The following is a 27139-nucleotide window of genomic DNA, read 5'->3' as shown; positions in this document are numbered from 1 at the left end:
AGGAAGTGAGCTGCAGGACTGTCAGGAACACGAAAAAACTATTTTTCTCAGAAAGTAACTTACAAAACAAACCCAAAACAACGTAATTGGACACATTTTGGATCAGAAATAAAAATGTATCTTTATAAGGCCATCAGTAGACTACTTGATATTTTAAATGGACTTACTTGAATTGTTGTTAGCGAACACGGACATATGCGGTTTTCTTATCATGGATTCCAATGGCTCACGGTTTGTTCGAGCCTGGAGTAGGCCTGTTAATGTTCCTGAAACTCAATCAGTATGGATAGCTACATGTTTCGACTTACCGTATTTCCTCTAATAGTCAATTAAAAGCCGGGTCTCCGATAATGGCCGGGGCCGTGGTCGACACGAACAAATAAAGGCCGGCCCCAAATACAGGCTGGGGAAAAAAACAAAGGAAAAAACCGGTGGATACCGGTAAACTCCTGGTGCCTGTTATATAATGTAACTGTAGTTTGTAGTAACGTACAAGTGTCACAAGATGGCAGTATGCCACAAGATGGCTCGGCCGGCGGAAGTCTCTGGAGCATGCCGTCGTCGATTACTGTAATTATCCGTAATGCATTGCAGTAACAAAAAAACTACCCCAAACGTACCCCAACAGAAGCAGATCAGAAAACAAGGAGGCTTCGTACTAAAATATGAGCAAATATACTTATCAAACAGAGGGAATTAGAAATAAAGGCCTGTCTCTAATATAAGCCTGCTTCCAATAAAGGCCTGGTACCCTCTGCAGTTGAGGTAAATAAAGGCCCAGGCCAATATTAGAGGAAATACGGTAAGCAGAGCTTTGTCTTACTATTTTTGATGGCCAAACATAATAGGTTTTTTACGGTCTCATATAGACACATTTACGGTCGCGTAGGCTATCTGACATTGACGTGTGTGCGTGAGCACTCAGGTGGGTTTCAGTGAAATTAGAGCCTGCTAGTAGACAACAGGTATCACACTGATCTTTTTGGGGAGTGAAAGAGAGAGAGATTTGACTGGTTAAAAATGTTGGAGAACACTTGCCTTGAAAGAGGCTGGATGTGATGTTCAGCACAAGAACGCCTGTATTCCAAGTGGAGATGGTTGATAGACTTAAACACTGTCTACCTGGCTGCTAGTAGCCTATCCATGTAGCCCATGTATCCTACTGACCATAACAATTTCTTTAAAAACATAGTGTTGCAATATCCAAAGCTGTCGCTTCATACTATATAATTATTTCTCCAGACCACCAAAGCCTACCTTTTGGCCGAAATGCATCCGTATAGGACATGCTGAAAAATAAAAGAAAATTAGTCTACTTAAAAGAAACCTTTTTCGGAGAGTGCAGGTGTTGTGCCTTAATAAGTTAGTCTTTTTTCAACCTCACACCCACAGATGCTTTTAATAGTAGCCTACTGAATTGAGCACATTTTTCCTATTTCTTAAAAAACCTTGATGTTAATCTTAACATCAAGAATAATGATATCAGTCAATGATGACCAGAGAAAGTTCAATTGGTTTAATAATCAACAGCCTTCTCCAAATTAAAAAGTCACATTAGCCTACATTAGGCTACACAATATCTTAACACTAAGAATCATGTTATCAGTCAATGGTGACCCAAGAAAGTTAAATCGACTAAATAATCAATAGGCTACTCCATGTTTAAAAAAGCATGTTAAACATTTAACAATATCTAAACTTTAAGAATCATGTTATCAGTCAATGATGACCAAAGAAAGTTAAATTGGTTTAATAATCAACACTCCATGTAGGCTAAAATGTAGCCAACTCAATCCATGTAGAAATCACGTTAAGTTAAAAATCACAAGAATACCAGAAATATAAATCATGTTCACAGCCCTGCAAAATAATAATCTGAATAAACAGTCAGGACAGAGAATCAGCTATTACTTGTAGGCTATTTGTGAGAAATAACTGATTTGTATACTCAGCACAAGTAAACATCCTATAAAAATGTCATGTAAGAAATCAGTAAACCATCACAAAGTCATGTTTAAAACCATACAATCAATATAATAAGCACCCCTAGCCCCAAACAAGCCCCTGTAACCGATTTGGCCTATGTGCATAATGTCTGCAGGCATGTGTGTGTGTGCACGTGTGCACCTGTGAGTGTGCAAGTGTGTGTGTGTGTGTGTGTGTGTGTGTGGCTGATGATGGGCATCACTCATGGTTTAGTCCATCATAGAAGGTGTGGAAGTCCTTGGGCAAAACATTCTTCAGTTCTTGGAGGTGTTTGTATTTCAGCTGCTTGATGGCCTGGCTGGATTTGTACAGTGGTGGCACTGTGGTGACACTGCTCTTCTTCCTAAGAGACGGGGAGGGATAAGGGATAAGGTTCCCAGCCATCTGAGTGGAGAATCTTGTACTCCATGGTGCCATCCATGTTGTACCTAGGAGGGACAGAAGGAAGAAATGGGAAGGGAAAGAGGGACAGTGGACAGAGATGGAGGAGGAGAGAGAAAGCCAGGTTTTGATTAATTACACAGTATGTATATGTCCTTTACATAGAAGGCTATATTTGTGCTATATTTGTGCAAGAATGTGTATGAGAGGGCGGCTGTGGCTCAGGAGGTAGAGCGGGTCGTCCACTAATCAGAAGGTCCCCCAGCTCCTCCAGTCCGCATGTCGAAGTGTCCTTGGGCAAGATACTGAACCCCAAATAGCTCCCGATGGTTGCGCCAGCACCCTGCGTGGTAGCTTGCTGCCATCGGTGTATCAAGGTGTGTGTGAATGTAGGCAAGCGCTTGTTGTAAAGCGCTTTGAGTGGTCGGTAGACTAGAAAAGCGCTATATAAATGCAGTCCATTTACCATTTATGAGAGGGTACCTGATTGCCCGGAGGTCATGCACAGTTGGGTCTCTAATATTTTTTCCAGGTCGGATTGACCGACCTTCAATTTGCTGAAGTCCCTGAAGAAACTGTGGTCCACGTACCTCACAATGTACGGCCCGGGATTGGAGCGAGTTCCCCGGATCACTGCAGCATACTCAGCTGGAACGTATATGTCTCAGTCTCTTAATCTCCTCTCGATCACGCTGTGTACTGAATCACACTCCATTTGTGTATGGCCTCTTTCCAGATACTTTTGGGTGACTGGCTTCTGCTTCTCAGTGGCAAACTTCAGCAGTGCGTTGCTCAACACCAGGTTGCGGTTTTGATAGCCACAGCCATCACTCCACAAGATGTACTCTTCATAGGTGTTGTTTACCTCAAGGAAGTTGATGATGCAGGAAGCAAACTTGCTAGCTGTGAGACCAGCTTCACCTTCATGCCACAAGTAGTTGGTTGCATCATGTGTTGTCATGTCAAAGATTGTGAAATTGTGGACACCAAGCTTTGTTTTGCAGTACAGGGCTGAGGCTTGGAGTTTGGGGGAGAGAAGTAACCCTTGTAGGTCCATACAAACCACCATAGTCTTCTCACTCGTCTGTTCTTTATGTTTTTGTTTTGTTGCTCTTGCCGTGTGTATTGGTGGTAGGTATTAATGGTGTCTGATATCAATATAATTTAGAGTTAGCTTCAATGAGAATTAAGAACGGGGCACCAGATAACAGACAGCATCAACAGGTCTCATCTAAAGGAGTGAGTTCTCGGCATGTTTGAATTTAAACCCACACAATAAGCACAGGAGGTGACTTTATGCAAAATAATATATTTATTACTAAACTAAAGCACACTCAATAATCAGGTAAATACAAGTGAATATAGTACAGTATATAGAAGAGGTATACCTATGAATTGTGATGAATCAATGGCAATAGGAATAGATGATCATGTGAATATGCAATACTGATAATTAAACCAACATTTCAGCAGACACAATCATGGAAGATGAGCAGTGGAAGACATGAGTCAGCAACAATAGCAATAAAGGGGCGACAGTATAACTATCAGGAAAACTGACTTAAATGAATCCTTGAATAACTGACTGGTTACTATAACTATAGGGAGCCGTAAAGTGTGTGATATGTGTGTGAAGTGTGAATGTAATTGAATAGCTATGTGTGATGTATGATATGATGCCCAGCGGACAATGATCAGTACATACGACACCAGCGGAGGTCCGGAGGGAGATGAAGCACGTTGAGGCCGGGAGTCTGTGAGGAGTCTCGGCTCGACGAGGTGCTGGAGGTTGAAGATCCGACGTCTGTTCAGTTGATCTCAGCAGGCCGCAACAGAGTGAAGCACGCAGGCTGGAGCACGCAGGCTTCTGGACAGGGTTGTGGGTCTCTCAAGGCTAACGCCGACCCACTCTGGAGGTTCAGATGATTCTTTAGAGTTAAACTAAAGAGGTTGTAGCAGGGAGGACACACAGACACACGTGCTGGCGTGTGTGTGTATTTGTCAGGCAGGCAGGCAAGGCAGCAAGGCTCTCTTCACTGTTTCGGATGAAAGAGGCTTTCCACTTCGCTTGTGATGATGATGCAGTTGAGTCCATCTTTGGAGACAAACTTTGGAACAAAGTTGTCGTCAGACTCCGTTAGCGCAGGTGTTGCGACCACGTAAAGTGCATGAAATCCACATTGGAAATGTGTGTGTTTGGTTTTGTTGTGATCAGTTGAGGGGTGTGTGCGTGGGCTGGCATGTCTAGTGTTACGGCTCATTACATATGCATGAAACCCTAATTTTGGTTCCCAGATCTATCCAATATAATTGACCGTCGTAACATTAACATTATTAAACTCAGCACAAATTCCTGAACACTTTAATATCAAACATGGCTATCTAAGCCCCATGTAAAGATAAAGAAATTGAATAATGCAAATAACTATTATATAAAACATCACAGTTACACATAAAATTAGACATATACATTAGAGTCCACCACAATGTGATACCCAAGGTTTCATGAGTCTGTATAAAAGATTTCTCCTGATTTTGGACACATTCCAATGTGTCTCATCTCAGACTCTCTGTCTCCTTGGGGATTAACAAAGACAGGGCTGAGCGTTGAAGTTTTATGGTTATTTACCAGGTCTGTTCCTTGATACCAGCTCTTAGGGGTGGAAATGAGGTAATTTACGTTGAGGTCAGTGCCCTTTCCTTTCAATCTCACAGTCTTCCCCACCATACTGATCTGTTGTCAGGGAGGAGGCTCAGGGCCTTTCCAGATGTGAGATGACAATGATGGTGTGGGTGCAGTTACTACACGTGTCTTTCTTCATACAGTGCTCTTCCCACATGGCAGCTTCAATGTTTCCAGCCTTGTAAGCGCAGCAGGTGTCACACTGATCTATTTTGGGGTGAAAGATAGAGAGATTTAACTCGTTAAAAATGTTGGAGAACACTTGCCTTGAAAGAGGCTGGATGTGATGTTCAGCACAAGAATGCCTGTTTTCCGAGTGGAGATGGTTGATAGACTTAAACACAGGCTCCAGGTACATCTTCGACGACGAAGACCTGCAGTAGTGTGATGGAACCTTAGGAAGATCCAGTAGAAACTTCTTCAGGAATTCCTGTTCTTCACTCCTCACCCTGACTCTCCGTCTTCTCAGGCCTTTTCCCTCCTACCCAGTTAAAAAAAACACAATTGTTTTGTTCCCAGAGTTGAAAGGAACATGCATTGGCACACCTTGATCCTTTTTCCATCCACAAGGTGACAAAAAATGGATGTCGACCTCCTGGAATCATCTGCTCCTGTCTGCCGTCTCTTTACAGTGGTCACTTCCACCAATGACGCCACAAAAAATGTTCTCTCGCTCCAGTCCAATTTCTCCCAGAAGTATTTAAAAATGTCCTCCCTGGTCGCCTCCTGTATGTCTCCGCAGTGCCGCTTTGTTGATTTCTGGCAAGCAGCAGACTGGCATGGCATACCCATTTCTTTTGCGTCCTTCATCACTTCCTCCTTTCGCTTTCTCCCAAGATAGGATTGACCCATCATTCTTCTCCTTTTCTGGATATTGGCTTTCCAGGTCTCTGGATTTGCCCGCTTCCTCGGCCTTCCTGTACGAGCCTCACCACTTGAAGAGTCCTCCTCAGCTCCTTCTCCTTCTCCCTCTGTTTAAAAGAAAAAAAAAGAAAAAGAAACATTCTGTTAATGGAATTCTTTCACTGCATTTCCAATACTCAACAGTGTGTGTGTGTGTGTGTGTGTGTGTGTCTGAGAGAGAGAGTGTGTCTGTCTCTGTGTGTGCGTGCGTGCGTGTCTGAGAGAGAGAGTGTGTCTCTGAGTCATCTGAGTGAGTGTGCGTGTCAGACACCTACCCTCATTTCCAGATTCATCGTGGACAGCAGCACGATGTTCCTGGTCACAGTCTCTGAGAGAAAGTGCATCTTGAACAGACAAAGAGGAACAAATTTATTCCACTGAATGCATGAAGACGTTGAATCCTTTGCTATGGCTGACTTAATCCTAATTAACTATTTCTACAAACCTTCTTCCTCCTAAGAGGGCTGGAGGCTGCCTAACAGCACTTCTTCCTCTCCTACCTCCTCCTCGCCCTCATTTTCATCTTCCTCACTGCTGACTACCCTTGCCTCAAGTTCCCTATCATACGATACATTCACCAACGCACACAGTTCTTCTGATTAAATTGACATGTCTATCCTGAAAAAGACAAAACAGAATTCACACAAAAGCAGTCAGCAACTTGAGCTACTCTGTTAGACAAAATCAGACATTGGTGAACATGGCTTAATGACACATCTCAGTAACACAGTTAAACAAACAAACTTATCTACTTGGACAGAATGTTGTCATGATGAAAACCTAGTAAATGATTGGTACATAGGGGCGTACAGGGCAAACATGCAAACAACTATGGGTCTTCTTGGACATCTATGCTCAATGCAAGCACGTACAGGGACAGACTTCAAAGTGGCAGGCATTATCACAGCTGCTATGATAATGCCTGCCACTTTGAAGTCTGTACTAGCTATCTCCTCGATTTAACAGTCTATGTACACGAACATGGCAAATAACAGTGTGCTACCAACTAAAAACTAACGTTAGGTAGCTATACGTTAGCTATACTAAGGTAACCTAACGTTACCCTACCCGAGCTAGCTAGATGTTCAGACGTGCAAGCTCGCTAACGTTACTAGTTAGCCAGCTAACGTTAGTAAACGGCTTAGGAATACCTACCTTATTTCGTCTTGTATTGTATTTTCCTGACTTTCAGTGTCCTCTTTGCATGTCCTCTGGTTACTTAGCTGCGTGTTTCTGACTCATCTGTGCCCTCCTGTAGCGTCTTAGCTTAGCCGCTACCTCGATCTGAGCCTGCTGTTAGCCTAGCGTCTTTACTAGCCTACTTTCTAGCCAAGTTGTCTGTGTTGTTAGCGTTTTAGCCTGCTGTTAACTTGGATTATGTGTGTTATCAATATCTGAGTGTTAACAACTACAAACTGAAATACTGTTCCCAAACAAGACGCTTAGGTTGAGACTTTACCTTGAAGGTGGTAAACGTAGACGGCGACTTTATGATGCTGAGGAAATTAAGTTGATGCTCTCCAAACAGAGGGACGGGAGATACGTGGTTTTGATGGACACTTCTGTCAGCCAATGGAGATACTAGTTAAATAGACGATGTGATTTAACAGGTTTTCATTGGTCATTTAGATGTCAAAAGCTAACAGTAGACAGAGGTGAATGGTCACATTCCATATATGGTAAAAAGTAAAAACTGCTAAAAGTGGAGATACGTGGTTTTCATCGGACAGCGACGATATGTCTCTGATGTCTTGGTACAATTAGCAGGTAGTTAAAAAGTGCAGTTCAGTTTCCACCTGATGTTGTGTGCAGTGGGTCACAGTCTGTTTTCTCTTGGAGCCAGCTCTGCCTGTGGCGGCCTCTCTCTCTCTGTGTCTCTCTCAGTGGGTCACACTCTTTTAGTTGAATGATTAAGTGTTGCCAGAATTTATAAGTTTTCCTTTTAATATGTATATGGAGGGGGAACAGTTCTGCTATTGCTACTACTACTACTAGGCTGCTACTACTACTACTGCTACTGCTGCTACTACTACTACTACTACTTCTACGTCTACTACTACTGCTACCACATATCACTACTACAAGTCCAACTACTACCACTACCTAGGACATGTACAAGCACCAAGTCAAAGGGACTGTTGCCAGGACAGCAAGCTTTATTTCGAAAATTTAGCCTTTTCTACTTACTATTATTATTAGTGTGCAAACTAAAGGGAGAAGTATTGTGATACTGCAGTGATCTCTATAGGTTGAAACATCTGGCCACACCCCAATCAGTGACACCAAATCAGGTATTTTGCCATTAACAGAAGATGTCACCTGCTTTGATTTACTTTTCATGAAACTTCAAAATGGTTACAGTTCATCAGGGACTTGAACTCACAACTGTATTGACTGCACCGTACACACAGACTGACATTTTCAAGAGCCCCTTTTATTGCGTCACATCCGTACATGCAATGTAGTGCAATGCAATGTAAACAGCGCCATCTGTAGGCTGTATCAGTACATCTCCCCCTTTTTTTTTTTTTTTTTTTTAGCAAATTGTACCACAACAATAAGCAACTGCAACACAATAAAAAGTGCTACTAAAGATGTTTTTTTTTCCATAACCAACTGTTCATGTGCACTAGACATGACCTTAGTAAACAGTGTAACAGTGAAAAAAAATGTCCCTTACACTTACCATAGTGTGGTTTACAACAAAATTTTACTGCCTTGTAATGTAACAGTAAATAAACAAAATATCACTGCCGTTTTTTTTACAGTAAATGATCTTGTTAAGTAAACAAGCTCAACTTCACTAACTAACATTCCTCAATTAGTCTTTTAGGTTTCATAGCATGTCGACGTGGCCGCTCTCGCACTGTCTCTGGGGAAGGTAAGTTGTCTGTGCCACTTCCAGTGACAGCTGTGGAGCTGGGTGGGTCGTGCTCTGCATTCCTTTACGACCAGTGTGTGGCACCTTCAGTAGGTGACGACGATTCCTTCGCAGTGTGTTGCCGTACTCAGTAAGCACCTCGTAGGATCTTGGTGTTGTCTCCTTGATTACCTTGGCAATAGGTCCCCATTTTCTATCACATCTGACGCGTACCACGTCTTCTTGCCCCAGCGGACATAATGGTTTGGTGGTCCTATTGTAGGCTTGGCTCTGCCTGTTTTGCTTTATAGAGTGTCCATCCCTCCTCTCAAGCAAGTGTTCCGCTGAGGGCAGCCGGGTTCTCAGCTTTCTGTTCATGAGGAGTTCAGCTGGAGATTGTTCACACTCAAGAGGTGATGCTCTGTAATTTAGCAGGGCCAAATAAGGATCTCCTCCAGTCTCTGCTGCTTTCTTTAACAGTCGTTTTACGATCTGCACACCTTTTTCGGCCAAGCCGTTTGACTGTGAAAACAGTGGGCTTGATGTTACATGCTCAACGCCATATGTCTCTGCAAAGTCTCTGAACTCCTGGCTGCCGAACTGTGGTCCATTATCACTCACCACAGTCACCGGGATTCTGTGTCTCGCGAAGATGGCTTTGGTGTGTTTTATCACTTGTTTCGCTGTTGTATCAGACAGCAAAGCAAACTCTGGATAGTTTGACTGGTAGTCCATGATGACAAGGTCTCTCCCTGCCAGCTGGAACAAATCTGTTCCCACTTTTCTCCATGGTTCCACAGGTTTGCTGTGGGCCATAAGAGGCTCCTTTGGTTGCTGGTACCTGTGCCGCTGACATGTCTCACAGCGCTGCACAAGTAACTCAATGTCTCTGTTCATATGTGGCCAAAACATCAGAGCTCTTGCCCGTCTCTTGCATTTTTCAATGCCTAAATGTCCCTCGTGTGTGAGTTTTGCCATTTGTGAGTGCATGGAGGTAGGTATGACAATCCTTTTACCTTTCATAAGAACTCCACTGACCACTGACAGTTCCTCCTTGAAGTTCTGGTATGGATTGGTCAGCCTCTGGTCTCCTGGTAGGTGAATTTTCTCCATCACGACCTGCAGCTCGCGGTCATTTGCCGTTGCTTCTGCAATCTGTCTCCATTTCTCCTTAGACACAGGCATGTGCTTTTGTATGCAGTCCACATGTATCTGTACATCATGTTCAGTACTACTTGGGCCTGTTTTTCTCAAGGATGCTCTGCTGAGAGCGTCTGCCATTACCAGGTGCTTTCCTGGTGTGAACTCGAATGTCAGACTGTACTTCTGGAGACGGAGCATTAAGTGTTGAAAGCGTGGTGGCGCATCTCCAAGTGCCTTTGTTGAGATCGCAATCAGTGGTTCGTGATCAGTCTCTAACACTGTATCAGTAGTCTAAAGCCCTGTGGTGCTTGGACCCCTAATGATAAGAATCTGACCAGAAACAATAGATATTCCCAGCTACGCTGCGGGGCTGTACTGAGGAGAGGAACAAGCGCAGGTCATCCTCCACCCTCATCCTCCGTACTCGCACAGGTAAGTGGAGGTGAAGGGGAGGAGCACTATTATAGCCCTTTTGAAGAGGGATGGGAATTCGATCTCCACAGACAGCCAAAAGTGTGGAAGCGACACTTTACCCATCTTTTGTTGCAACTCCATATCAGAGCTCAGGTCGAGTAGGGCCTCCTCCTCTTGGATGGATGTCAGTCCATCACAGGGCTCTGCTGGGGTCGTGAATTGATTTGTAAACCACTGATTTGCCATGGTCTCCTCTCCAAAATAATTTCCAAACTGCTCACGCGACCCCTTCAAATGTGCGGTGACCACCTGTTGTATGGAAGCAATGGACAGTCCTGCCTTCTCCAAAACACCCTCCAAGGTTGGAAACATTTCCACCGAGCCGTTCCATGCGAGCACACCACAGGTCCAACCTTTTCCTGAACGCAGAAACGTAGTCATGTGCCAAAAATACATGACACTTCCCTGCAGAGAAGTGTTGAGCATGTTAATTCTTTTGAAGATTTCAGACAAATAGGCCAACCTTGCCACCCAGTTCAACAGATGGGCATTCAAGGTGCGTGATTTAATCAGGTTCACAATTTACAGCTCCTCTGGCATCTTCTTGGCCGCCAAGGTCTGGCGATGGATGATTCAGTGAGTTCAAACAGCGGTGGGAGCAACGTGTTGTATTTGTTTCACCAGGCCACCGTGGTGACCTGTAATCCCCCCGTCACTGCATATGCCACAGCACCGCTTCCAATCAATGTCATTCTTCTCAATGAAATCATTCAAGGCCTTGAAAATTTCTTCTGCCGTAGTGTGAGCTGGCAGAGAATGACATAACAGAAACTCCTCCTGGACATCAAGCTCCCTGATGTAGTGTGCATATATAGTGTGCATTAACTGTGCGCATGTCGGCCATGTCGGTGGACTCCAGTTGAATGGAGATGTAGGGGCACTCACGAATACCGTCCAACACCTGCTCCTTCACATCTTATGCCATGTCTGAGATGCGGCACTGAACAGTATTGTCAGACAAGGGGATTACATTCAACTTGGTGGCAGCAGCTTCTCCTATCATCACTGAACACATATCTTTAGCAGCAGGGAGCACAAGTTTCTCCGATGTTGTGGGGCTTACCCGCCTTAGTAATGCATAAGGCTACATGATATGATTCTTCAGTTGCCTTGGTATATGTTTCCACTACTTTCTTCTGTGCCCGTAATTCATTTAGTTTCCTACTAAAAGACGCCAGTGCCTTAGGCGCCAAACCCAGCAAACTCTGCAGACATCTGGAGACCAAGCACCCAAGTTTGGTCTCCAGATGTCTGCAGAGTTTGCTGGGTCTCATACTGTCATTAGCCAGCACCTCTGTACAAATAACACATTGTGGCCATGGAACATCGGCAGGCCCGATCCAAGAAAACCTCAACTTTAAATAATCATTGTCATATTTTCTCCGCTTTGTGCTTGGCAGACATTGTCTCTACTCTCCCTACAGGTAACGTTATGAAAAACCTATCCATCTTGCTCTCATGGCCAGCTAATGTGAGTTTTAGGGACATTGGACGGTTTTTGGAGGGAGTGATGGTTTGCTATTATCAAATTGCAGTTTTCTAAATAAATTTGGTTTATAAATTAAATTAAATTCATCCACCATATTATTTATTTTGATTCAATTGTTTCCCAGAACGCATAAATTGTTTTATTTTAAACAAAATCTTTTCTCTGTTTTTCTCTCGCAACTCCCCTGAAATTCTTTGGCACCTACTTTGGACAGGGGCAGTGCCATTGCCAGGGGCTGTCTTTCGGGGTCTGTTTTTCAGGGCTGGCGACCCTTGAGATTAGCCGTGGATATTTTTAAATCAGGAAATATACAAGTTTTACATTGTTCAAAATTTCTGTCGCTTCTCACCATCCACGCTCCATGTTGTTGCATATCAACAACGGAATTTCACAGACTGAATTTGCAGCATTTATTTTTTTGGACCAAGGTCAATTTGCGACGTTTCGCCTATCTGTGTTTCCTATGGTCTATGTCTCCATCCATCCATTCAGCATCTATAAATCTGAGATAGCCTATAGGCTATTAATTTCTCAGGCCAATGCTCTAGGCTATTTTTGCCCTTACAAGGATGTAGCCTAGTTGAAATAAAGACAAAACAACAAAAGGTAGGCAACAATACAGTAGTGGAGTGATGACTACATAAACGGGTACATAGGCTGGCTACATTTGTCTGTGCATATTGCCGACCATAGGACCTAGGACGCAAGTAATTTCACTCCTACAAACTTGATCAGAAGTAAATCAATAATGTCTAAATTATTAAATTGGAACAAGTGATTCACTCTTAAGTTGTAAAACGCAATAAGGTCCATTATCCCACTCCTGTCACAAATTTTGAGTGAAATGTGCACAGTTGGCACTGTGTTCAAACAAACTGGACTTATTTCCTTATATTAATAGTTATTACTTCTGATATTATTTTGCCTGAGACACACGGCTAGCCTCTGTTCTGGGCCAGGTCCAGGTCATCATCAATTGGTGTTGACTTAGTAGTCAGAGTGAGCCGGTTATTTTACGTGAGCCAGCTTTAAAGGCGTTTCACACAAAGTGCAAATTATTTAGATTATTTGCATGGAAAATGATTTGGTGGGTTATAATAGAAGGTTGCACACCATGGCGGAACTTTCTGATCCACGTTCACTCGTACAGTGGGCTAGGTAGGCTAATACATATACAGTATATAGGCACAAATTTAATTATTGCCTGCCAAACAGTATGGTAGCACTTTGCAGACAACATATGTACATTTTTGTCTGTTTTCTCAATAGCTGTAACCAGAACAACTGGTCTTACTTCAAACATACTGCAAACCAATGCTCAGGGTAGATTGGTAACGCCCATTGGAAAGGCTTTTTAAAAAAATTTTTTAAATTTTAATACTAGTATTTTTGTGTATTTCTTTTATTAACACTAGAAAGGGCTGGCATTGAGATGGACACTGGGAAACACTGGATCTGGAAATGCTATGGTCTCATCCCTTCCATGACTTTTTCCCAAATATTTGGGTTTTAAAGGCTTGTGTTTTCAGAATTCTAAAAAATGAGAATTGTAAATACATTGCAAATTTGCAAATTTCTACCTGCAATATACCTGCAACTTACACCAGCACAACAGGCTACAGGGCATTGATAGACAGCTGTGAAAGTCTCTCCCTCTTCTTCTCCTCCTCCTTTTTTCCACTGACCAATCAGCGACATCAAAACTCCATGTAATGTAATTTCACATGATTACTCACATACCTTTAGAACAACAGTGTAATGAGGAGCACAGAGCTCCTAGACATGAAACGTGGGATAGCCTATGTCTCTGGATGAACTGAAAGCATTCATTATGCAGTATTCTAGCTTCTGTATTTCCATGGAATATACAAACATGAATATCGACAGCTACTCGTCAAAAACAGATTTTTTTCAGACAAACCATGCCAAGGAACTGCTTCAGAGAAACCCTGTGAGAGTGTGTTGACTGTGGGTTGGAGGAATAAGAGGAGAGGAGAGAGACAAGTGCATGCGTAAAAGCACGTTCCCAAATAGATTTAATGGACAGAGCTCATTATATGTGTATAAATATTTGACATTTAGCAAATGTTATTCAAACTGGTTATTTCCTATTATTTTATACTATACAACACTGTAAGGTAGCCTAAAGGAAATGTGAGATGAGTGCGTGTGTAAAGGCGCACTTCACAGTTTGTTACTGTTTATCATTTAATTGCTCAGTTATTTTTGCCGTCACCATCTGAAAAATATATATATATATCTTTTCTATATTCCTTTTGGTTTCAATTATAAATATTCATTATGGACTGATGAGTAGTCCTAAACATCTGTATACAATTTATCTGTCTATTTTAATGTAATGAGCACCAATTGGCTGAATTAACATAAAATAATCTAGCCTAATCTGTGGGGTTTAAAATTAAAGAAAGTATGTACTAATTACTAAGGCTTTAGATAAAAACATAAATGTTATAGCTTACAGTCCTGAAGAACACACATATTAACACTAGTAGTTGGTGACCAACGGACATCTGTTACTCCGGACCGGGCTGAATGTATCTTCCAACTGGCCCAGCTGAGAGCAGTGCCCGCTGTCTCATAGCCCCCAGGACATTAACAATCACGGGGCAAATCTTCGATGCATCTGCCAACTGACTGAGCAGAGCTCGTCGAAAAGTCACCACCGGACGGGCTTGTTTCTCGGTCAACCTCCCCAAACATGAATGCCAGCATTCTTCTTCTTCAGTTTCTGGTAGCCAGCATTCTTCCCAAAATATGCAGATTACATGCAAATCACGCTCCTCCTCCCCTCCACTGAAAACTTTGAACAAAAAAAAAAAAAGATTGTGAGTGCATGGTCAAAAAATGAGCTTGTGTGTTACATTCAGTTAGTTTTTATTCATTTATTTTTTTTCAATACATTTTTTTCCAAGATTTTTTTAAAAATTCCGATAAATACTATTTTCAATGAAAGTTTTTCAATGCCAAGATTTTTTTTGAAAACTCTAAATGTAGCTTGCTATATAATTTCTTTGCCAGTGCTGCCATTTTGGTAGTTGTTGTCGTGCTCTGTAATGGCGTCATAAGTAGTACACATCGACTATCCAATCAGGTACGTCAGACAGTATCTGTCCAAATTAACTGTTTTTTTGGGGGGTTTTTGGCCCGCCACCTGCCCCCCTCTTCGGAGGTCAACTTTATTTTTAATTACAATTGTGATGAACAACACATTATGGTGAAGCCTCTCTGAGGGAAGGGTATAACAAAACAAAACAAATTAAAGAAAACAAAACAAGATAAAACGATACAAAATACAGTATAGACTAATGTTGGCGATGCAACCAAAGGGGACAGACATAGACTGGACATAGACTGATTAACCAGCGTGGACAGAGATAGACAGGACCTAGACTGAAGGACCAAAGTGCATAGACATAGACAGACATAGACAGGACAAAACATACAGACATAGACAGGACATAGATTGAAAGACCAAAATGCACCGACATAGACAGGACAAAAACATACAGACATAGACTGGACATAGACTGAAGGACCAAAGCGCACAGACATAGACAGACATGGACAGGACAAAACATACAGGCATAGACAGGACATAGACTAACCAACTAGATCGAGCAGATAAAAATAGACGTAGACTGGGTGCATATTGACAAGGAGATAGGACATTCATGCAGGGGGTAGCAGTAGTTATTGATATGTAGGGTGGGAGATTAAAGCATATGTTAGTATATGTGAGAGCAGGAGTGTGTGTGTGTGTGTGTGTGTGCGAGGGTTGATGTTCAAGTGTCATTATTTCCATGGATATGTATTCTTTGAGGAGGTTTAACCATTGTGTAGTGTTTATTGTGTTTCTGGATTTCCAATTAAGGAGGATGGTTTTCTTGGCAATAGTTATGGCAGTGAGTATGGGTTTTGGTGTTGTGGATAGGTGGGTTGATTACAGAGGTCAAGTAAACAGAGTCGTCACCAAATAAGGTCGCCACGTAAACAGAGTGATGGGGATAGTGGAATGCTACGGCTCATAATAAGGGATAGTCTGTGAGTGACTTCTTTCCAGAAACGGTGAGTTTGGGTACAGAGCCAGGTGGAGTGTACGTAGTTGTCTTGGGTGTTTAGTGTGCATTGTGAACAAGTGTCTGAGTCTATGAATCCCATTTTATACATCTTGCGCTGAGTAATGTGTGCCCTGTGGATTATTTTATACTGTATGAGTTGTAGGTTAGTATTGTTAGTCATTAAGAAGGTGTTCCTGCAGATTGGAGACCACCCGGTACCGGGTGAGATTGATAAATCCTTTTCCCATTGCTTTACGGGGAGTGATATAGTTGTGTCATCAGAAGAAATTAGTTTGTACAATTTGGAGAAGATTTTCTTAAAATTTGTCACTTTTAAAATTTCTTCCACTAGAGGGGGAGGCTGTAGGTTGTTGTTGCTGATGTTAATTTTAGAATTTAATATGGATTTTATTTGGAGGTATTGAATGTATTGTTTTTCCCCGATACCATACTTACGGACCAGTTCCTTAAAGGTGATGAAGGTGTTATTCTGAAAGACGTGGTGAAGGTGTGTGATACTGCTTTGTATCCATGTGGTGAATCTAAGTGGTGTTTTATTGAGTAAGAAGCCGGGGTTGTGCCATAGTGGAGTGTATTTACAAGGTTTCATTGTGTATCCTAGAGTTTTAAAGCAGTTGTGTTGTTTTATGGTGGTGTTGAGAAATGGGAGATCGGAGATTGAGATTTCATTACATTCTTTGTTCTATTTCTAACCATGGAGTGTTCTGTTGGTTGGGATGGATCCAATTTGTGATGTACTGTAGTTGGTTAGCTAAATAATAGTTCTGAAAATGTGGTGCTTCTGATCCTCCGTGATTTTTGTGTTTCTGTAAGGTAACCAATTTGATCCGTGCTGTTTTATTTTTCCAGTAGAATTTTGTAGTTATTGAGTCTAGTGACTTGAACCAGTTAGTGGTGGGTTGTGTGGGGATCATCTTGAAAAGGTAGTTTACTTTTGGAAGTATGAACATTTTGATGGTTGCTATTCTGCCGATTAATGAGAGAGGAAGGTTTATCCAGCGGGTTAGGTCATCTTCTATTGCTTTTAAAAGTGGAATAAAATTTAGTTGGAACAACTCTGACAGCCTGGGAGAAATATTTATGCACAGATATTTAATATTACCAGTGGAGAGGGGGAGCGGTGGTTTATGAGCTGCAGCATTCCAACTACTACCACTTATGGGTAAAATTGTTGATTTTGTCCAGTTTATAGCATAGTCAGATACTTGTGAAAACGAGTTTATGAGGTTGATGGTTTCTTTTAGAGAGTTTGATGGGTCTAGAGCAATATATCGTTTGCATAAAGGCTCTTGTGGTGTGTGTGATTGGTCTGGATTCCTTTAATGGTGGAGTTTTGTGGTATTGCTGCTGCAAGTGGTTCGATGAATAGGGCAAAAAGTGATGGTGATAGTGGGCATGTAGCACCCAATAATGTAATAATTTCCTGAAAATCTAATAACGCCTGAAAATGTAATAAAATTTGCACTTAACTTGATCGAAAATGTAATAAAACCCAATAATGTAATAACTTGACCAATAATGTAATAAAATGTCCTGACTGATATTGTAATAACATTTTTACCAATAATGTAATACCTTTCAGGTGGGTCATTTTTTTTCAAAACTGGTGATGTTCATTTTCAGTCCAGAGTTCTACATTTTGTGTTTTAAGAATTTAAGAATGTTATATACATTGGATTTGAAATGAAAGAATGACTATTAGGTTAAAGTGCAGACTTTGAGCACCATACAGCCATATGCACATGGGCAGAAACTCAGGCACATGCAACTACATCCTGGTCTTATTGAGTGGGTGATGGACTACCTCCTTGGGAGACCATTCCAGGTCAGATAAGCTTCTGAGCAGCACTGGGGACCCCAGGTAACTGTTCCCTAAACCTTCCTCGTCACTCTCTATACCACAGATTTCCAACAAAACACTGCCTCATGAAAACAACCACAATCCAACAAAACAACTTTCGGTAACACTTCATTTGAAGGGGGTATACATATACAGCATTCATAACACCTACATACGCACTACATGACACCTGACATAAACATACATAACCAGTCATAAATGTTTGTTCCACCTGGTCATAAAGGGTTATTATGTCACTTTCAATGTCAAATTGACATCATCCTCTATGTCAAATGACATAGTGGTCAGTTGACATATACTGTCATACTGATATGTTATGACACTTTCTGCTTCAAAATGACATAGTACTTTATGACACTTGACATTGTCGTTCTGCGTGTTCCTCATTAAGTCAAAATAATATAACGAACAGCCAATCATTTTGGCCACTAGGTGGAGCTCTAGTGGAGCTAAACTGAAAATACCTCCAGCACTAGCTACACAAAATACCTCCAGCACTAGCTACACACTGCATTGAAGTTATATATAGGATATAGGATATGATCACTTGGCAAGGTACAGTATGAAATGTCACAGCATCAATTCCTGCAGATTTCTGTAGGATATCAGAAAGAGTTTGATAGGATATGAGGATAAAGTGGTAGGCTTCAGGCTAGATTTTTTTTATTGACCATGTGTTACATGCTAATTAGAAGTTGATGTTAATGCTTGTTGATGCTAACTTCTTGTCACATTAGCCAAGGCTAGGCTATAGCATAGCGTAGCATATTCATAGAATTAAATCTGTTCCTGTCTCTACCACATAATATTGACAGGCGCTCAGCAGTTGTTATTTTCCAGCGCTTGCCAAAACAATTAGGCTGTGCGCTCACAGAAGTTTGACAGTACCATTCTCAACGCAAAGTGATGCTAACTTTGCCTTATCAGGAAATAAATCACCAGGGGTGTAAAAAGTACCAAGAAATTATACTTAAGTTGTGGTTCTCAAACTTTTTTGGTCAGGTCCCCCCTTTAAAACTAGAAAATCCGTGATTGGATCCCCCCATCATAATCCGTGGGGGTGCAATTGAGTAAAAGTCAAAAAGTTTCTACTTTTTACAAATCTTCTGATGGTGTCTAATCTAAGATCCACTCTGGTCTAATGGACGATCCTTGCACAACGACCAATCAGCATGGGTATGGGCGGGTTCATTTCCCATTGATAGGGATTTTAGTTTAATGCATCTTTGCCTGATAACAACGTACCACTTGCCATCTGTTGTAAATTTCAAATTCTACATAAAGCCTAGAGTTTACATTTCCAAACATGAAATATAAAAATAAACATAAAAATGTTATTACAATATCAGTCAAGACATTTTATTACATTATTGGTCAAGTTATTACATTATTGGGTTTTATTATATTGAAAGGTATGACATTATCGGTAAAATGTTATTACAATATCAGTCAGGACATTTTATTACATTATTCGTCAAGTTATTACATTATTGGGTTTTATTACATTTTCGATCAAGTTAAGTGCACATTTTATTACATTTTCAGGCGTTATTACATTTTCAGGAAATGATTACATTATTGGGTGCTACAGGGCATCCTTGCCTGGTCCCTCTGTGTAGTGTGAAACTTTGTGATGTTAGTCCATTAGTGGTGACTGTGGCCCTTGGTGAGTTGTACAGTGTTTGAATCCATTGAATAAACGACTCTCCAAAACCAAATTTGGTTAAAGTTGCAAATAGGAAGGTCCAATTTACTCTGTCAAATGCTTTTTCTGTGTCTAATGATACAATTATTGTTTTGCTTTTGTTTTTTGAAGAGATGTTGATTAGATTGAATAGTCTGCGCAAATTATTTGATGCATGTCTCCCTTTAATGAATCCGGTTTGGTCTGGATGGATTAGTGATGGGATAACCCTTTCAATTCGGCTAGATAGTGCTTTGGTGAGGATTTTGAGATCTGTGTTGATGAGTGATAGGGGGTGGTAGCTAGAGCATAGGGTTGAGTCTTTATCAGGTTTCAGTAGTACTGAGAGGAGGGCTGTGTTCATTTGTGGTGGGATTTTAGAAGTGTATTTAATGTCCAGTGTCATTCTAAGGAATAGTGGTGAAATTGTACTCTAGAAGTGTTTATAGAACTCAGCAGGGAAGCCGTCAGGTCCTGGGGCTTTATTATTTGGCATCTGGTTGAGTGCTTTGTGGAATTCGGTAAGTGTTAATGGTGAGTCCAGTTCGTTTGCGTGTTCCTTGTTGAGACTGGTACGGAAGCCCTGAGAGGCAAGTGAGAAAAAAAAAAAAATCTGGTGATCCATTTTCTAAGTCTGATCTAAATTGTTTTCTCTCCTGTGTTTATGACTTAAGAACAGGTGAAAAAAAAAGGTTTTGCCAGGATAATCTTTCTAAGTTCCTTAATTTTTTTTTTCATCTGTGAAATAGATGGGAAAAAAAAAGTTTTGCCAGGTGAAAAAAAAAAAAGTTTTGCCAGGATCATTTTTCTAAGTTAATTTTTTTTTTTTTCCATCTGTGAAAACAGGTTTTTTTTTGTCAGGCTCATTTTTCTAAGTGTTTGTTGTTGTAATATTCATTTCGGCCACAAGAGTGCACCACTACCCCATGTTCTAAATAGGACTAAAAGCATTCATGTTTTCTTCCAATCTCGTAATAGACGGGGTGGTGCCCGGCAACTGAATGCGGAAGACCAAAACCCTGTTGTCTGTAGCGTAGCGTAGCACGGAAAAATGTCCAGAAAACAATCAACTGCACCTGAAAGATGGATCTATCCTAAGTGGACGTGACCTAACTGGACCTGACTCAACAGCAAACGTGCAATCGGTAAATGTCGCCACTTTGTGATTATATTTACAGTTTATTCCAAGTACAGTCAGCTGGGCTTGAGAACATGTCGAGGTTTGCTAACGTGTAAAGTTATGTTCCATTTGCTTGTTTGCGACATTGTGTTCTTGTTTATTTTACACTCTGTGATGCTTTGTTGCTAAATCAGTTGCCTTATGTGGAGAGATGTGTCCGCTAACGTAACTTGAGAATGAGAAATGGATACGGTAGTTTATGGTATTTCAGTCTGATTCGCATCGGGTAGTGACTTAGCTCCAGTCCTGATAAGACAGCGTTTGATGCGGGCCTGTGAATACGAGGAAGCCTGTTGGCCACAACGACAACAGTTAGCAATAGCGGTAAAAACATGTGCAGCTAGAGTCGGTTGTAGGCTACCTCAGCCGGCCAAAACGAGCACCTCGTCTCGTTAACCCGGTGCCGTTAGGACACACGTACTATACCGTAAATCCTCTAATATTGGCCCGGGCCTTTATTTACCTCAACTGCAGAGGGTACCAGGCCTTTATTGGAAGCAGGCTTATATTAGAGACAGGCCTTTATTTCTAATTCCCTCTGTTTGATAAGTATATTTGCTCATATTTTAGTACGAAGCCTCCTTGTTTTCTGATCTGCTTCTGTTGGGGTACGTTAGGTAGCTGTTTTTTTGTTACTGCAATGCATTATCGATAATTACGGTAATCGACGACGGCATGCTCCAGAGACTTCCGCCGGCCGAGCGGGCTAACTTCCGGTTAGCCCTCTGCTAACTTTAATGGGGATACAGCAACTGCCATCTTGTGGCACTTGTACGTTACTACAAACTGCAGTTACATTATATAACAGGCACCAGGAGTTTACCGGTATCCACCGTTGTTTTTTCCTTTGTTTTTTCCCCCGGCCTGTATTTGAGGCCGGCCTTTATTTGTTTGTGTTGACCACGCCCCCGGCCATTATCGGAGACCCGACTTTTAATTGGCTCTGGCTCACTTTGCGGACACATCTCCTTACACAAGACAACCGCAACTGTAACGTGGCAAAACTCGAAAAGTACTTTGTCGATCAGGGACTCTTGTCACCATGAATATTTCACTTCTAACGCCAAATGAATGGAAGGGAGTTACTGGCTGATATGTAACATTTCACGTTCCGTCTTTGCACCTAGTCTGGTAAGTCTAGTAAGTCTAGTCTTGTAATCAGCTAGGGTTGTGGCAACCTAGAAAACCTGAACAACGACACTACAAGAAATACTACCTCTCTGGAGGTTATAATGTACTATTTTCCTTGAGACTGTGTTGGAGACATTTAGAATCAACTACATAGTAATTATTGAGGCTGTAGTTTGTGGTAATGTAGTTTTGGATTGCAGAGATGCAGAGATTTCAGAGTTGGCTCTTCAGCTGTCCCCTTTGTTCCTCCACAACCTAGCCTGACCTCCCCACCTACCAAGAGACCATCCAGGAGACCCGTCTTGACCTAATGGAGGAGGAAGAGGATGAGGAGGACCCTGGGCCTGCTTAGCCGACCCCCTGAGCCAACTTTCAGTATGTTTACCAACACACATTTTTATTGCACACACAAAACTTTGTAAATATGAAAATTCAATAAATATACAAATGTCATAAAGTATAAACTATAGTATAAAGTAATCCATAAATGAAAATTGCAAATTTGCTACACACTAGTATGTGATGTACACTGATCTGATGATTTCTGTGTTTCTTACTCCACGGATTACGTCGATGAGTTGATGGACCTCATCTTTGATCACGTCTTCCAGGACCCTGCACCTTATGTGAGCCAGGTTTTGAAGATCCCCGTCCCAGAAGACCTGTGCGCCCAGTCTGACAGGCCAGCCAGGGAGGACGTCATTGCAGCCACGTGTCTCGGTTCAATCAAGAGGCAGTCTGAACCCGACGTAGCTGGCAGCATCAGGGAGCAGCATATGCACAGCACCACACACACTGGTATCACTACTCTGACCCTGCGACCTAGAAAGCCCCGGCACTAGCTGACAAAGGATCTGTAGGCTAGACACTGAGAAGAGGGTACACATACTGTCAATATATTTCATTCGAATACTTAGTCTCTTCTTTTGTTGTTTTGGTTATCTGGCATGAGGTCAGGTTGTAGTTGGGTGTGTTCCACGAATACATAACAGATAACTAAAAACATCAAATTATAAATCATTTTTGTGATTGATACTGCACTACTTTACTACACTGCAGTAACTGCTACAGTGGAACACTCCCATGTGTACATGTAACAGGTTAATATAAACATAGCTTATGAATTTCACCAGAACATTCCGTTTCATTAATTCTCTCCTTTTGGGTCTGAATCTCCTGCCTGTGTGTGTTTTGGGGTTTGTGTGTGTGAACGCGTTCAGCGGGGCTACGTAGGTACGTAGTGTATGTGCATGCGTGCGCGCGCGCGCGCGCAGGTCAAAGCCTTTTCCTGCTGACAGGAGGTGGGTTGCGTCGAGTCAAACTCAAAAATGTTTATAAAAGTTGTAATTTGTGATTTGAACGTGATCTAATTGTTGTATCTTGTTCTATATAATATCCAATTCATTCTGTGTAAATCCTGTCGAGATCTGAGATCGCTAACCCATGTTCTTAATGAGTTTCGTCTTGGAGAAAATGGGCTAATGTAAGAATGCTGAGTTCGCCTCCTAGCTAGCATAACAAACTCCGTCTTTTCTCGTTAATTGTATGAATTCTGTTCTTTCTATCAGGGGAGCCAAGTCTGTCACATACACACAGCTGATGCTTTTGTGCATTTGTATCACCACAGGTATGGAGATGTTTCCCTGTGTTTAAATGTTTCTTTTGAAAATGTTAGTTTCTGAGTCTATTTACTGTGCAATGAAAGGCTGTAGCCTCATAGCCTTATAGTTCTTTCACACCAGTTTAGCTATATAAGTTGAGTCTAGCTGGTGTGGTTGCTATGGTAACACTACAGCGTTGCCTGTTAATGTAATTTTAGTGCATCTAAACTTGAAATGTTAATGAGAATTGATACTGTGATTTTCTATTTTTATATTGGTTAAAGTACTGAAATGTGGGTTTTCTGGTTACCTAATTGAATCTCATCGCTCATTGTCTAATTGTTTATTTTAATTTGTTATTTTTCATATTTTTCTATCCTATATTTCTGATGCTTGACTATTCATGGTCATACTTAGTATTTTTATGTGATTCATATTGTACAGCCTATTGAATTGAACTTTATTGTGTCAAATTAGCTATTAGATTATATCATATTGTAATTTAGAGTTCCAAAAAGAGAAAAAGCCTTTTCCTGCTGACAGGAGGGGAGCCAAGTCTGTCACATACACACAGCTGAAGCTTTTGTGCATATCACCACAGATCTTCACTAAAGAACCAGAGACCCAGTACTGCCTCCTGCCTCTTTATTGCAACAACGCCAGAACACAACGCAGAATCACCTTCATTAGGCGTCACACGGGTTACATACACTCACAGATGTAGATTTTGTAACATAACAGCACCCCATTATGGTCCTGCACAAGCAGTATTATGTTTCTACATGTGCATTTTTAATGCCTTTTCTATAATAAAATAATTTTATTCTGTATGAACAGTCAGTGTTGTGGTTACTTATTGGTTTCACATTTAATTTACATGGGTGTGTAAAGGGAAAGACAGTTATAATCCCACACACACTGTCTACACTTGCATGGTGCTTTATTACATTTCAGTCATTGAAATGTAATAAAGCACCATGTAAGTGTGGACAGTGTGTGGGATTATATTACTTTTTCTGTAACTTTTGTCCTATGCCCCTGTCACTAAAAGACTTTTAGGTGTGCTTTTCAGTTGTTTCTCTACATGGATGTGTAATAAAGTATAACAACACACAGTTATTTTACTCAAATTTATTGTCATGTAAAGTATTATCCAAAGTCACATGTTGGCCATATTATTTGGCAAATCAATTCATGCACAGAATGCATAAAAGAAACTTACTTCTCTATACCTCTAAGCTGTAAGGGCCCATAGTCTGCTTTATAAATGTTCATTGCATTCTGTAGTGAGAACACATTCAAACATACAGGCTCCAGACCAGGATGATCCACCATGCATGTAGGTGGATCCTGAAGCTGATTCATTCTTCTGGCAACCTAAAGCTGAGCATACACTGTACGATTTGAGCCCGTTTCTGACCCGATTTTTGAGCCGCATGACTCATTTAGAGTCGGACCGAATTTCTGCTTCGTCAGGCGTCGTTTGCCGTGTAGTGTACAGGGGGGAGCGAGGACCGATCAACTGGTCCCAACCGGCCGTTGGACGTTCGGATGAATTTCTGACATGTCAGAAATTTTGGTCGGCCGTCGTCAGGCTCTCGCACAGTTGAAGCAGAGCCACGAGTCGATTCCCCAAGGTCAGTGCCTTTTTTCTCACTGCGCCTGCGTGAAGTGGCAAACAGATCGTCTGAAAGTGCCACGGCGACACGACGCGTCATATGGACGGAAAATATGGAGGCCAGGTTGGTCGAGCTGTGGCAACAGTATACGTGCCTCTTTGATGTTTCCTCCTCCTATCACAACCGATATGAACGAGAGAAACGTTGGCAGGAAATAACCGCTGATCTTCAGCTGCCTGGTAATATTTCTTGTTCTGATTTAACTAGCTAGCTTGTTAGTTTGTTGTTAGCTTGTTAGTTTGTTGGTGCTGCTGACTAGTGTGTGTGTGTGTGTGTGAGAGAGAGAGAGCGAGAGAGGGAATTAAAACTTGGACTGACCCATTTTTGAGGGCGCACGTGTGTGTGAGAGGGACAGAGAGAGATAATATGAGCCTTGCAAATGAGACAAGTGAAATACAAATAGATATAGGACCCAGTATTACAGATACATTTTACAGAGAGAAAAATGTACATTGTGCTTATGCTACCTCTATTGTGATTGTTTTGGCCAAGGCCCTAATGTTTTTCCATCTTTTTGCAGTCAATGAAGTGAAAACCAGAGTTGCATCTCTCAGAACCCAGTATGGCAAACTTGTGAAGCCAAAAGCAAGTGGCAGTGGACAGAAGCCCCTAACATCAAAGCAAAGATGGATTATGAGACACCTAGAGTTTTTAAAGCCCCACGTGACGCATAGACCAACGGAATCAACCATGGGAGTAAGTGATATCAAGTGCCTGCAACTTAAGCTGTGTTGAAAATAGTTTTCAGCCTAAACAAAATGGGCATGGTGGCATCACTTCTATTATCTAACTTTTTTTTTCCCCCACGTGTCTTTACCTGTGCTGTTTACTACAGCTTGACTTTGAGGACTCCGAGAACACTGAAGAGACGGAGGAGGGGCAAATGGAAGAGGAAGATGTGATGCTTGAGACATCAACAATTGACAACTATGAAATGTCCCAGATGTTCTCTCCCTCTTCAACTTCATCCCAGTCCTCTAGAAGTTCAGTCTCTGCCACTGTAGAAGGGGAAACATCTTCAACCGAATAAGCATCGCGTTATGATGAGACCGCCAAAAGACCCCGTATCAGCAAAACAAAGGCAAAGTCCTCTGATGCTACTCATATTGAGTTAGCAAAATTATCTCTGTTAAAGCAGGTTCATTCTACTCTGTCTTCTACAACTAATGACAGTGAGGAGGTATTTGGGCAACAAGTGGTGAATGAGCTAAGAAATATAAAAGATCAAGTAGTTCAGCTCAGAGTTAGGAGAAATATTATGAATGCTATATGATGCCCTAGAGGCAGAACAGGCAAGGGGACATGCAGCCCTCAGTACCAACCAGGAGGAGTACCGTTTGTGGGACCCCATTCAACTCAGGCAAGGTATGAACATTACACAGCTGTGCCAATACAAGTGCCACATCCCCCATATCAGACCCAGCAGAGCCTCCAGCCCCAGAGCCAACCGGCCCAACAGCCCCAGTCTCAAAGCCTCCAGCCTCAACCACTCTCCTTTATAAAGATGATGAATGCTGAAGATGAATAGTTGAAAATCAACAGTCTGTAATCTACTGCTTTCTAGCCTGTGGTTGTTCAGGTTGCAGGGTTACTTTTGCACTAGTGTTTTATATTTGAGTGCCTTGGCAAGAGATTTGTTTACATATATAGAAATGTCAATATCATCCACTCTGTAGTGAGTGACCTTTTTCCTGTTCATTTTTATATATTTCAGTACATGACTACTCAGATGATTAATTTGTTTAAATGATGTTCTTTCCAGTGCAGTTAGATTTTAATGCTCTGAAGTCTTTTTTGTCTATGTTTCTGCAGGAAATATATCTTTGGTTTGGAAAAAAAAAACAACCACCACCATCCAACTTTTTAATGACAAAACCAAAATTGTCATGCACATCTTTGTGAGAAAAGTTTGCCTTGTTTACTGCTTACAAAAATAAAACAAATTTGAGTACATGCCGTAGCAGTAGTGTTGTTTGTAATAAAC

This window comes from Centroberyx gerrardi, chromosome 22 (assembly GCF_048128805.1).
Source record: "Centroberyx gerrardi isolate f3 chromosome 22, fCenGer3.hap1.cur.20231027, whole genome shotgun sequence".
Classification (NCBI taxonomy): domain Eukaryota; kingdom Metazoa; phylum Chordata; class Actinopteri; order Beryciformes; family Berycidae; genus Centroberyx; species Centroberyx gerrardi.
Note: the sequence above shows the minus strand (reverse complement) of the source record.